The sequence below is a fragment of the Anolis carolinensis genome, unplaced genomic scaffold, assembly GCF_035594765.1.
Source record: "Anolis carolinensis isolate JA03-04 unplaced genomic scaffold, rAnoCar3.1.pri scaffold_10, whole genome shotgun sequence".
In the NCBI taxonomy this organism is placed as follows: Eukaryota; Metazoa; Chordata; class Lepidosauria; order Squamata; family Dactyloidae; genus Anolis; species Anolis carolinensis.
Window position 1 is genome coordinate 23,737,931 of NW_026943821.1, and position 10,666 is coordinate 23,748,596.

A 10,666-nucleotide genomic window follows, 5' to 3' on the forward strand; every position below is an offset into this window, starting at 1 on the left:
ATACTTTATAAAATTAGCTGATATATTTGGATAACCTTTCCCCCCCACTTAGTTTACTACAAGTGCTAAGTGAGTGGCTTTAAATAAAAGCAAAATAGAGAAGCTGCCAAAACTAGACCAGGCAAGAGACTGGATCTATTTTCTCACATTGGAAGTTTGGAAGCTTGGCTACGGTGCTTTATTTGAATGCCACGAGATAACTAGCAAATATCTCTCTGTGTGTACCTGTCTAAGAATTGAGAGTTGATACAAGGATAATCCTCCATGTCCCACTAATTTAAAAGAAGGATATGCAGCAATGTGGAGTGGTGGTGGTGGTGGTGGTGGGGAGGTTGGGCTTCTTTATGGTCACAGTCTTCAATATGCCAATGATAACGTAGTCAGTGCGCATTCAGAAGAAGACGTACAAGCCACTTTAAATTTATTTATTTATTTATTTATTTATTTACAGTATTTATATTACGCCCAACTTCTAACCCCGAAGGGGACTCAGGGCGGACTACAATGAGCATATATATGGAAAACATTCAATGCTGTCAGACAAACAACATACGAGGGTTATCCAGAAAGTAGGTTACGTTTTGGAATGAAAAATGAACAAAGTATAGGACAAAACATTTACTATATGCAGTTGAAAGCAACACCCAAATACCACTTCTCACGTAGTCGCAATTCAAATCTAGGCACTTACCACAGCGATGAATGAGCTTTGCAACTCCTTCCCCACTAAATTCTGCCACTTGCTTCCTCAACGAGCCAGACACCCCTTCCTGCAGCTGCGCAGCATCGCCAAAACACTGCGTTGCCAGCCACGCCCCCATTGCTGGAAACAAGTAGTTGAGGAAGCAAGCGGCAGAATTTATTGGGGAAGGAGTTGCAAAGCTCATTCATCGCTATGGTAAGTGCCTAGATTTGAATGGCGACTACGTGAGATGTGGTATTTCGGTGTGGCTTTCAACTGCATATGGTAAATGAGCTTTGCATATGAATGAGCTTTGCAACTCCTTCCCCACTAAATAAATAAATGTATCTATATATATAAAAGGGTAATGAAATTTCGGCCTAGGACAAAACAACAAAACTACACATCCCAGAAATACTAAACTTGGCAGCACAACCCCTCATCCATGCCTCTATGTTCATACAACAAAAAGAAAAATAAAGTCCTAATTAGAGGGAGAGGAATAATTGTTTTTATCCAATTGCTGCCAGTTACAAGGCTAAGCTCCGCCCACTTGGTCTCCTAGCAACCCACTCAGCCCAGGGGATAGGCAGAGTTAGGCCTCACTTAGGCCTATTCCCCACTGCCTATAAAATACTGGATTATATGGCAGTGCAGACTCAAGGCCCTTCCACACAGCTATATAACCCATTTATAATCTTATATTATCTGCTTTGAACTGGATTATCTTGACTCCACACTGCCATATAATCCACTTCAGTGTGCAGTCGGACACAACTGGACTTAATGTCAGGAGAAAACCTTTACCCTTTACCTTAACTACCATCAATTCCTCAATACTTTATTTCCCATACCACCAGACTTCGCCACAGCAACGTGTGGCCGGGCATAGCCTATATATATATATATATATATATATATATATATATATATATATATATATATATATATGATAGATTGACTCATTCAAACAACCCAGAGTCGTGAGTTATCAAGACCAGAGCAGCTCTTGATGATTTCTTGGAGGACTTTCAGTCACAGGACCATTGCAAGATGAAGGCAAGATGATGGTAAATCACAAAAACAACCCTCAAGAATCATTGCGGAAGTATCAGAAGTTTCTGGCCCCTATTCCCTTCTCTTTTCCCCACCGTTGCGATTGTGGTCAACACTTTATCATACTTCATTTGAAACTTAATAGGGCCACCAATCACTAGATCTGGCTCATTGGGTGGCAGTTGACCGTCCTATAAATCAGCCCACTTCCCATGAAACTATGCCATTGCCTATACAATTGAAATGCAGGATTGGCAAGGCAGTAGGATAAAGTCTTCTGCTCCAGGCAACAACATGGGGGAGGTAGATGAAGGCATGGCATACATAAAATATATAGGCCTCGATACGGATAGGAACATATTTTATTTATACACCCATAATATGGAATCCAAAAACAGAATTAAAGAATATGGAATCTCACAAATAGAATTCTAACCTACGGGTCTTCAATTAAAGAAAACAGGTACTATGAGGTGAACATTATTAAAATATTGATCATCTCAGAAGATTACAAAAAGACTCTGTTGTTTGATAAATTTGTTCTCAGCCAGAAGGCGATCCCTTGCTCATATAGAATACTCTATCTTCCTGTCAACTTCTTGGATTCTTAACGAAAAGGTTTTATACTTTTACTATGAAACAATAGAGATTGTATGAGCAATTAAGAAATTAATGCCAGTGCTAATGCTTTTTTGCTTTTGCTTTTTGGTGTGTTTCTTTGCCAAGTACTTTTGCATTTTTATATCGCCATTTGTTCAGATATATATATCTGAACAAATGGCGAAAAACAAAGCTAAAATGTCCATATATATATATAAATGGACATTTTAGCTTTGTTTTTGGGTTTTTTCTCTATCTCCCTTTTTGATCCTTTTTAAATCTCAGTTTTCCTACTTTCTATACAATCAAATGTTCTCACTCTTTCGATGTTAATTTGCTCTATCTTGTAAAACTTCAATGAAAAATATATTACAAAAAAAGGAAATTACTGTATATACTCAAGTATAAGCCGACCCGAATATAAGCCAAGACACCTAATTTTACCACAAAAAAACTGGGAAAACATTGACTCCAGTATAAGCCGAGATACCAATAAAATTACCGTATATACTTGAGTATAAGCCGACCTGAATATAAGCCCAGGCACCTAATTTTACCACAAAAAAACTGGGAAAACATTGACTCCAGTATAAGCCGAGATACCAATAAAATTACCGTATATACTTGAGTATAAGCCAACTTGAATATAAGCCCAGGCACCTAATTTTACCACAAAAAAACTGGGAAAACATTGACTCCAGTATAAGCCGAGATACCAATAAAATTACCGTATATACTTGAGTATAAGCCAACTTGAATATAAGCCCAGGCACCTAATTTTACCACAAAAAAACTGGGAAAACATTGACTCCAGTATAAGCCGAGATACCAATAAAATTACATTAATTGAGGCATCAGTAGTTTCAATGTTTTTGAATCTTTACATCAAACTGCAATTTAAGATATGACTGTTCAACTCTGATTAAATCATTATTTTCATCTTCTTCAATGTAAATGTGCTTATGTATCCTTTTACTAATAGTAGAGTGAAATAATAAATGTAATAATAATAATAGGTAAAGGTAAAGGTTTTCCCTGACGTTAAGTCCAGTCATGTCTGACTCTGGGGGTTGGTGCTCATCTCCATTTTTAAGCCAAAGAGCCGGCGTTGTCCGTAGACACCTCCAAGGTCATGTGGCTGGCATGACTGCACGGAACACCATTACCTTTCCGCCGGAGACGTACCTATTGATCTACTCACATTGGCATGTTTTCGAACTGCTAGATTGGCAGGAACTGGGGCTAACACCGGGTGCTCACTCCGCTCCCTGGATTTGAACCTGGGACCTTTCGGTCTGCAAGTTCAGCAGCTCAGCGCTTTAACACACTGAGCCATCGGAGGCTCCAATAATAATAATAATAATAATAATAATAATAATAATAAATGTAATAATAAATAGAGTAAAATAATAAATGTATTAATAATAACAAAAATAGAGTAAAATATATGTAAAAGTAACAACAATAATAGAGTAAAATAATAAATGTAATAATAAATAGAGTAAAATAATAAATGTATTAATAACAAAAATAGAGTAAAATATATGTAAAAGTAACAACAATAATAGAGTAAAATAATAAATGTAATAATAATAATTAATAGAGTAAAATAATAAATGTAACAATACCAATAATAATAGAGAAAAATAATAAATATACCATATATACATGAGTATAAGCCAACCTGAATATAAGCCCACCAGGACCCTGACCTGAGTATAAGCCAAGGAGGTGTTTTTTCAGTCCTAAAAAAGGGCTGAAAAACTAGGCTTATACTCGAGTATATACAGTAATAACTGATTTTAATTGATGTATTATCTGGTTTAACAGCTAATACACTTTTTCAGCAAGGGAGTTACATGTTCCCTGTAACCAACTTTGGCCATCAGTTTGACATTTTGGACTCTTTAAAGTTTCCAGTTTCCAAAGGCATCTCCATGAAGATGAAGACCCGGCGAAACTGGTGTGGAGTCAGATTGATCCCAGGCAATAAATGGCATGCAATTTGCAAGGCAATTCAGACCCATCCTGTGATAATTGTGCATCTGCTTTTTGACGTGGCACATTTCCTTGGGTTGAGCCCACACCCCTTCGCAGGGTCCCATTAATGGCCTGTTAAATATTTGTCATTCTTGTAGCAAGTGGTTTGATCTCCCCCTTCCTCCCCTTCTCGTTCCAGGGATGCTCTTCCCGAGTAGATTACTGGCTTGTTAGTATGCATACACCACCACCACCCTCTCCAAACAATGACCCCAAGCATTAATATGCAAAGTAAACAGCCAAACGCTCCACACGGAGCATCTGGGATGCTCAATAACCAAGAACGTCCACTGTCAATATTTGCCATTGGAACAAGCTGCCAGCGAGGCTGCCAATCGCTTTTAGATGAAATTAGCGGACAGGTGATGCAGCTGTTTATGACATGCATATTGATCAAAATGGCTTTGACTAGATCTGGAGGCGGTTCTCAAACGATTCATGTTTTAGCTTTGTTCTCGTTCCTCCTCTCCCATCCTCAGTCCTTTATCCAAGAACCTAAAGAATAGCATGGCTCCATTTAAATTGCTTAAATGAAACACACATTGGTGAGAATTTAGCCTCCAAAATTCTATAAACAGGCTGCTACCTTGCATAAGCGATCCCTTGTCATCTGAGTATGGTTGTCTTCAAAAGTGGTGGATACGTACAGTATATACTCAAGTATAAGCCGACCCGAATATAAGCCGAGGCACCTAATTTTACCACAAAAAAAGTGGGAAAACATTGACTCGAGTATAAGTCGAGGGTGGTAAATTTCAGAAATAAAAATAGATACCAATAAAATTACATGTAATGGGAAAACAATTACTCCAGTATAAGCCGAGAGTAGTAAATTTCAGAAATAAAAATAGATACCAAAAAAATTACATTAATTGAGACATCGGTAGGTTAAATGTTTTTGGATATTTGCATAAAGCTCTAATTTAAGATAAGATTGCCCAACTCTGATTAAATCATTATTCTCATCTTCTTCAATGTAAATGTGCTTATGTATCCTTTTAATAATGATAGAGTAAAATAATACATGTAATAATAATAATAATAATAATAATAATAATAATAATAAATAATTCAGGAAAATAATACATGTAGTAATAAATAGAGTAGAATAATAAATGTAATAATAATAATGAGATCAGAGTGAAATAATAAATGTAATAATAATAATAATAATGATAATAATAATAATAATAATAATAATAATAATAATAATAATAATAATAATAATAAAGTAAAGTAAATGTAATAGTAGCAACAATAATAGAGAAAAATAATAAATGCAATCATACCAATAATAATAGAGAAAAATAATAAATCTACCATATATGTTGTCGAAGGCTTTCATGGCCGGGATCACAGGGTTGTTGTATGTTTTTCAGGCTGTATGGCCATGTTCCAGAAGTATTCTCTCCTGACGTTTCGCCCACATCTATGGCAAGCATCCACACAACATTACCTCACAACCTCTGAGGATGCCTGCCATAGATGTGGGCGAAACGTCAGGAGAGAATACTTCTGGAACATGGCCATACAGCTCGGAAAACATACAACAAATGTACCATATATTCTCAAGTATAAGCTGACCCAAATATAAGCCAACCAGGATTCTCACCAGCGTATAAGCCGAGGGGGGCTTTTTGCAGTCTTAAAAAAAAGGCTGAAAAACTAGGCTTATACTCAAGTATATATAGTAAGTGACTGTGGAGCCCTTTTCTTGATCCTCATGTTCTTCCACAGTGAGGACATCAGTTTCCAGGTAGAAAGCATCTTCCTCTTGGCACATTTCTCCCTTTCGCCTTCCATTCGTGCCTCTTCAAATTCCACAGCACTGCTGGTCACAGCTGACCTCCAGTTAGAGCACTCAAGGGCCAGGGCTTCCCAGTTCTTGGTGTCTATGCCACAGTTTTTAAGGTTGGCTTTAAGTCCAGCTTTCAATCTCTTTTCCTGTCACCTACATTATGTTTCCTGTTCTTGAGTTGGGTGTATAGTAACTGCTTTGGGAGATGGTGATCAGGCATTCGGACAACGTGGCATTCAGTCCAGCGGAGTTGATGGCATAGGAGCATCGCTTCATTGCAGGTGGTCTTTGCTTCTTCCAGCACACTGACATTTTTCCTCCTGTCTTCCCAAGAGATTTGCAGGATTTTTCGGAGGCAACACCGATGGAATCATTCTGGGAGTTGAGTGTGACGTCTGTAGACAGGCCACGTCTCGCAGGCATATAACAGGGTTGAGAGGACAATCTATGTATATAAAAGAGTGATGGCATCACGGCGACCCACAAAACAACAAAACTACAGACCCCCAACCTCGAAATTTGACAACACAACCCATCATCCATGCCTCTAGGTTGATACAAGAAAAAGAAAAGAAAAATAAAGTCCTAATTAGAGGGAGAGGAATAATTGCTTTTATCCAATTGCTGCCAGTTAGAAGGCTAAGCTCCTCCAGCTTGGTCTCCTAGCAACCCAATAAAAATAATAAAAAACACTAAAAATTAATACAATAAAATACTATAATAACAGAAAATAACTAAAAATAATACAAGAAAATAATAAAATATAATAAATAAAAATATAACTTACAATAAAATTAATAAAAAATTGCAAATAACGTCAAATAAAAATTACACAACAATTTTTAACCAATACCACCACCACTTTGCCACAGCAACGCGTGGCCGGGCACAGCTAGTGCCTTTATAAACAAGCACCTTCATATCCCTATGGATGTCCCGATTCTCAAACACTCTTTGCTTCATTCAGAAAAATGCTGCACTCCCCAACTTGGACATCTAATCAGCCCAGTTAATTTCCTTCCCTAATTACCGTGTCTCTCAAATCTTCCTCTAATTACAAAGGAACATTATCTAATATCTATTATGGCACCAAATTCAAATTCCAGCCTACGCAAATCTGTTATGGCTTGGCTCTTCCAAATCCGCACTATTCTCTGCAGAAGAAGCATGAGCTTGGACCAGGCGCCAATGAGCTTGAACTAAGATCTCCATGGGTTAGTCTATTAGCAGCGCAGCAGTAGTTGGATGGAGTCAGTGGAACGCAGAACAAAGTGACATCCAGAGACTTTGGTAAAACTATATACCTGGATTTGACAGCGGGCGCTCAAGCCGCTCCCGGAATTTGAACCTGGGACCTTTCGGTCTGCAAGTTCAGCAGCTCAGTGCATTAACGCACTTTGCCACCGGGGCTCCACGATCTATCATATTTCCTTGAATATAAGTTGAATTCATATATAAGTAGAGGGCAGATTTGGGGGACCAAACTGGATTTTGATAGGAACCAAGGGTAGGTTGAGAGTACTGTATATACTCAAGTATAAGGCTAATTTTTCAGCCCTTTTTTTTAAGACTGAAAAGCCCCCCCTTGGCTTATACTCGGGTAAGGGTCCTGGTTGGCTTATATTTGGGTCAGCTTATACTCAAGGATATATGGTACATTTATTACTTTTCTCTATTATTATTGGTATTACTACATTTATTATTTTTCTCCATTATTATATGTAATTATTATTATTACATTATTACATTATTACATTTAATAATATTATTGTTGCTACTATTACATTTATTTTACTCTATTTTATTATTATTATTAATACATTTATTTCACTCTGATATTATTATTATTATATTTATTATTCTACTCTATTTATTACTACATGTATTATTTTCCTGTATTATTATTGATTATTATTATGATTATTATGATTATTATGATTATTATGATTATTATTATGACACAGCAAACAAGATAAATATGATGGATTTCGTTTCACAAAATCACAAGTCGAACACTTCCCAAGTGTCTAGGACTGTGTGATGTATTTTCAGATAATGCATGCAGATCCCAGTAGGGTGGCCTTTTGCAGTTGGCAGATCGTAATTTTATCAATGTCTATTGTTTCCAAATGTCGGCTGAGAGCTTTTGGCACGACACCCAATGTGCCGATCACCACTGGGACCACTTGCACTGGTTTCTGCCAGAGTCTTTGAAGTTCAATCTTGAGGTCCTGATAGCGGCTGAGTTTTTCCTGTTGTTTTTCATCAATGCGACTGTCACCTGGGATGGCGACATCAATGATTCAAACCTTTTTCTTTTCCACAACTGTGATGTCTGGTGTGTTGTGTTCCAGAACTTTGTCAGTCTGGATTCGAAAGTCCCACAGTATCTTTGCGTGCTCATTCTCCAATACTTTTGCAGGTTTATGATCCCACCAGTTCTTTGCTGCTGGGAGGTGGTCCTTGAGGCAGAAGTTCCAATGGATCATTTGGGCCACATAGTTGTGCCTCTGTTTGTAGTCTGTCTGTGCAATTTTCTTACAGCAGCTGAGGATATGATCAATGGTTTCGTCGGTTTCCTTGCACAGTCTGCATTTTGGGTCATCAGCTGTTATATTATTATTATTATTATTATTATTATTATTATTATTATTATTATTATTATTATTACATGTATTATTTTACTCTATTATTATCCCCAGGTTACAAATACACATTTTCAATCTACTTGCAGTTGTGTGTATGTGTTTACATATGATGAAGCAATCAATCGGCAATACGATGAAGACAGCTAGAGCTTCTGGGGCCCAATACATCATGGGTGGTCATGCAAAGAATCAACTATTTGCTTGGACAACAGCTTGGAAACCCTGGTTTGTTCCAAGTTAATTCAGTTTTACCAGAGACATCGTTTGGACACCTCCGGTAAAACTGATACATAAATGTATAGATGGTTTTAGGCCCTGTCTAGATGGATCCTTATAGATACAGAAGGAGCATACCACCATCTCAGGATAAGACTAGATATGCCATTACAGTGATATTTAAGATGAGCTCTTATAATGTATTGCTGCTCTCTGGACCATGAACTTTCACTCTTTTGGCCTGGAAACCCAACTCTTGACTCTTGGTTCCTCATGCCATCGTGAGCTCTTTTCTTAGAACAGAAGACAAACCCAATGCCTTCTTTTTAAATTAAATGCAAAAGGATTCAGCACAGTGGGTGAGTCTAGAAGTTTCAGACACATCTGCACATTGTATGACACCGCTTTGCTGCTATATTTATGTGCCAAACCTACAATTAAGCCTTCTAACTGTGATGGATAGCATTTGCTGTTTGTATTGTGGGCTACCTTTTATTTTTAAAAAATTCTTGCAGTAAGGTTCTGGTAACATGCAAAATTATTTAGACCTTGTCCATGCATTCATTAATTGGCTGATGGTTTGCTAATTAAGACGTACTTAATTGGTTGATGCCCTTAATCGAGAAGCCTTTTCGTACGGCCACCGTAAATAAGGACCCATGAATTTGTGTCGATTCTAATTATAGTAAAGAAGGTCCATAAGCCTCATGGGTTACAGAAAGCTTATTATGATGATCCTTCCAGCTAGAACCAGAAGCAAGCAGGTTGGTACTACAGTTCCCATAACCCCCAGGTATCTTGGTTAGTGGGGAATTCTGGGAGTTGTAGTCCAAAAAAAACAAACACATTTCACAGTTTTGATGATATGATCAAGTTGATGAGAATGGCAGTTCAATTACGGCAATTACACGCAATTAAAACATGGAAATTGAGATGCCCTCCAGCTTGCAATATGTCACTGGTGACGGACAAGTGAACTAGATAGTAGACATGTCCAAAAAATTGTTTTGAATTGTATATCGGAATTATTTCGGATTGTTCTCACTTTTTGATACGCATTCCGAGACATTGTCTCACAGCGCAACCAGCAATGTAATTCGAACCATTGTTGGCCCATTCTCTAATTGTCTCTTAATGTTTCGTTAATTCCCCCCCCCCCAAAAAAAATTAAATATTTTTTTTAAAATATTTTTTTAAATTTTTTTTTGTTTCTGCAACCTACCTTGAATGGGAGCTTAGCGCAGCCTAACATGGCTGCCGCTCCCCGGCCAATCAGAAGCTTCCACGATGGACGCAAAGGTGGGGGCTAACGTCCTCTGCGTCCACATGGAAGATTGCCATACAAGCCCAGTGTGTAGCGATTGCGCATGCGCGTCCGCCATTTTAGAAACATTTAGAATCATTACAAATTGTCGGAAATATCCGAAATTTTTGGGTGAAAAAAATCGGAAATACTTTCTATATCGAAGCGCCAGCGCCCCCTACTTTAGAAACGAGAATTGAAACATTTTTTTCATTGATCGGACATGCCTACTAGATAGTATCGTTCAGTCACCATCTTGCTTTGGGTTGCTCCCATTCCTGACATTTCAATTTTGGCCGTCCCGATTTGTTATCTGGAACTAG